General features: G+C 38.6%; 1 pseudogene; it reads right to left on the reverse strand.

The window, feature by feature from the left end:
- Window positions 1-1,600: 1,600 nt before the first annotated feature.
- LOC127123990 (uncharacterized) lies at window positions 1,601-1,700 on the reverse strand (annotated as a pseudogene).
- Window positions 1,701-4,079: the final 2,379 nt, after the last annotated feature.

The following is a 4,079-nucleotide window of genomic DNA, read 5'->3' on the forward strand; positions in this document are numbered from 1 at the left end:
ACTATTGTATAACTCATTCAGGTTCTTTAATTATTATTTAATGCTTTGTATTATTATTTATTTATATTATCTGCCTGAGATAAGTCTGTTTATGCATGATAAGTATTTTAGTTTGTTTAGCATGTCTGGCTAAATCGCTTAGATATCGGTATGTAAAGTAAGCGGAATAAGGAATCAAAACTAAGTCGGTTAAGTTAAGTTTAGAATTAAAATCACTCTTTTTACGGTCTCAATTTACAGGTTTAATAACAAAGGTTTTTACGAAAGTAAAAGACATAAAGAAGTTGAAATCAATAGAGCGAGAGTTTGAGGTTTTAATTGGACAGTGTAAATTAGACATTAATTCTAGATCAGGGCGAGAGCAAGTTTTAGAGTTAATTAAATTCCGATCTTTTCCAAAAAGTATTTTTAAAGATTGAATGTGAGGACGAGAGTTAAGCATTCGAATTTAATTATATAACCTAAGTCAACAGAGCGAGAGTTTGAGGTAAGGGTGTTTAAACGATCAGTGTTTTCTTGAAAAGAGTTTCTATGGACTGTATTGCTTTCAAAAAATGGTTTTTGACTTAATTATAAGTGACAGCTACATTAACATAAAATCATGGTTTATTCAACAGATCGAGAGTTTGAGATAAAACTTTTAATCAATAAAGTCAACTGAAAAGATTTATTTTAAAACCAAGAGACCGACAAAGGATTGATTCCCTAATTACGACGAACTACATACCGATATCTGCTTTATTAATATTTAATCTAGATCTTAGTTTAGTTTTTAGCTTTCCCCTAAACAATCAAACATTGTTCACCTTAGCTTTACGAAGTAACCTTAGATAACGGTATATCGATTCATAAGTCCCTGTGGGATCGATATCTTTTAAAACTACGCGATAGAACTGTGCACTTGCAGTTTGTACCCCAAATTCGACTCACAAAGTCGCGATCAAGTTTTTGGCGCCGTTGCCAAGGACTTTTATTTAATCGATATCGTAACTCTTCCGTTACGCTGTAGAGACTAAGGTTTTTTTTTCTTCTATTCTTTCTTTCGTTGATTTGTATGCCCCGCACTCTCTCTCAAGGCGAACCGCTCTATTTACGAATCAACGATATCGAACTATATCTCCGAGTCCTACGACGAATTCGGGAATATCGTGCTGCAAACAATCTCCCTCCTGTAGAACTTCTTGATTTCAAAAACATTTTTCCTTCGATACCCGAGATGGCAGAACCAGCTCGTGCTCTTAGAGATTACGCCGCTCCATCGCAAGATGAGCCGCATTCGAGTATTGCTCCACCCGCAATCGAAGCAAACAACTTTGAACTTAAACCTTCGCTGTTGCAGGCTGTGCAACAGAACCAATTCTCTGGAAATCCTACCGAGGATCCAAACCTTCATTTATCCGTATTTGTCCAATACGCTGATACTGTTAAAGCTAATGGTGTCACTTCAGAGGCAATTCGACTTCGTCTTTTTCCTTTCTCATTAAGAGATAGCGCTAGAAGATGGCTTCAATCTCTTCCTTCCAACTCAGTCACCACATGGAACGAGTTGAAGAAAGTTTTCTTGCTCGATATTTTCCGCCAAGCAAAACAGCTATGTTAAGAGCCCAGATAAACGGATTTAAACAGAAAGATAACGAGTCTCTTTTCGAAGCATGGGAAAGATACAAAGACATGATGAGACTTTGCCCACACCATGGTTTGGAAGACTGGTTAGTAATTCACACATTTTATAATGGTCTCTTGTACAACACAAGGTTAACAATAGACGCCGCTGCAGGTGGTGCACTAATGAACAAACCTTATGCTGATGCCTACCAGCTTATCGAAAGCATGGCCCAAAACCACTATCAGTGGGGAACCGAACGAACAATGGTGGAAAAACCTCAAACGAAAACTGGCATGTACGAGATAAGTAACCTTGATCACGTTAATGCAAAAGTGGATGCTTTGGTCCAGAAAATTGAAAGTTTAAATGTATCACCTCCAGCCGCCGTGGTTGCTATAACTTAGAATTGCGAGGTCTGTGGAATCCAAGGTCACACTCCTACGGATTGTCAACTCTTGACAGGAATCCAAGCAGAGCAAGTAAACTATGCTCAAGGAAGCCCCTACTCGAATACCTATAACTCAAATTGGAAGAACCATCCAAACTTTTCGTATAAGAGTAATAATGCTTTGTACGCACCTGGACAGTCTCCAAATCAAGCCCCAGCTATACCTCCGGGATATCAGAAACCGAACCCATCCATGCCTAACAATAACGCCCCTAGGAAATCCAACTTGGAAATCATGATGGAAAACTTTATAGCTTCCCAACAACAAACCAATAAAGATTTCTTAAACCAGAATGTACACACTGGCGAACAACTTAAACAACTAGCAAGCAAAGTAGATGCCCTGGCTACCCATAACAAAATGCTGGAAACACAAATATCACAAGTAGCTCAACAACAAGCACCTACTGCTGCCCCAACTGGTACATTCCCTGGACAGCCCCAACCTAATCCGAGAAGCCACGCTCATGCAATTATATTAAGAAGTGGAACGGAAGTGGAAGGACCGTCTGATCCAAGGATAGAAAACCAAAACCCTAAGAAATCAACTGAGGAAAGTGAAACTAAGGAAAAGGAAGAGAGTAATAAGGAAACCCTAGAAAAGAAGGAACCTTATGTACCTCCACCACCTTACAAACCACCTATCCCTTACCCTCAAAGGCTTGTTAAAACCAAAGATGCGGGCCAATTTAGAAAATTTGTTGATCTCCTTAAACAATTAAACGTTACAATTCCGTTCACCGAAGCTATTACGCAGATGCCCTCCTATGCTAAATTCTTAAAAGAAATTCTTTCTAATAAGAGGAAACTTGAAGATAGCGAAACCGTTACACTCCCTGCCGAATGTAGCGCTATAATCCAAAACATGCCTCCTAAACTCAAGGATCCGGGTAGTTTGTCTATACCCTGTCACATAGGAAAATTTGTCATCGACAAAGCCTTATGCGATTTAGGAGCCGGAATTAGCGTTATGCCTTTATCCATATGTAAGAAACTGGAAATGGGAGAATTAAGACCAACCAAAATGTCTGTGCAACTAGCAGATCGTTCCATCAAATATCCTGTAGGAATTCTTGAAAACGTTCCCGTACGCATAGGTCAATTCTATATTCCAACTGATTTTACAATTATGGACATTAGAGAAGATGATATTACACCCATTATACTAGGAAGACCGTTTTTAGCAACTGCCGGTGCAATCATAGACGTAAAACGAGGATGACTCACCTTCGAAGTAGGTGAAGAGAAAATTGAGTTCATTCTTTCCCAATTCTTGAAAGCACCTGCAATAGAAGATACATGTTACTTCATGGATATCATCGATGAATGCATAAAAGAAGCAGAGTTAGGAGAAGACAAATCATCAGACTATCTTTTAAAAGACAAATCTAACCAATGTTTAGCAATAACACCGGACCCGACGCAATGTCTTAACAAACAAACCCTTGACCTGAAAACACTTCCCAAAAATCTGAGATATGAATTCCTAGATTTAGAACTTGAACGACCTGTGATAGTTAATGCAGACCTAGGAAGACTCGAAACAGAAAAACTCCTACATATCTTAAGAAAGTATCCAACCGCACTTGGTTACCACATCACCGATCTTAAAGGAATAAGTCCTTCTATTTGTATGCACCGCATCATGTTAGAAGAAGACTGTAAAACATCTAGGGAACACCAGAGGAGACTAAATCCGATCCTGAGTGAGGTAGTAAAGAAGGAAATAACCAAGTTATTAGAAGCAGGTATTATATATCCTATATCTGATAGCAAATGGGTTAGTCCTGTACACGTAGTACCAAAGAAAGGAGGCATAACCGTTATTGAAAACGAAAAAGGGGAAACTATAACTAAACGAATCGAATCGGGATGGAGAATGTGCATTGACTATAGGAAACTAAACAAAGCAACCCGAAAAGATCATTTCCCTTTACCATTCATTGACCAGATGTTAGAACGATTAGCAAAGCATTCGCATTTCTGTTATCTAGACGGTTATTCAGGCTTCTTTCAAATACCAAT

The sequence above is a fragment of the Lathyrus oleraceus genome, chromosome 2 (genome assembly GCF_024323335.1).
Source record: "Lathyrus oleraceus cultivar Zhongwan6 chromosome 2, CAAS_Psat_ZW6_1.0, whole genome shotgun sequence".
Lineage (NCBI taxonomy): Eukaryota > Viridiplantae > Streptophyta > Magnoliopsida > Fabales > Fabaceae > Lathyrus > Lathyrus oleraceus.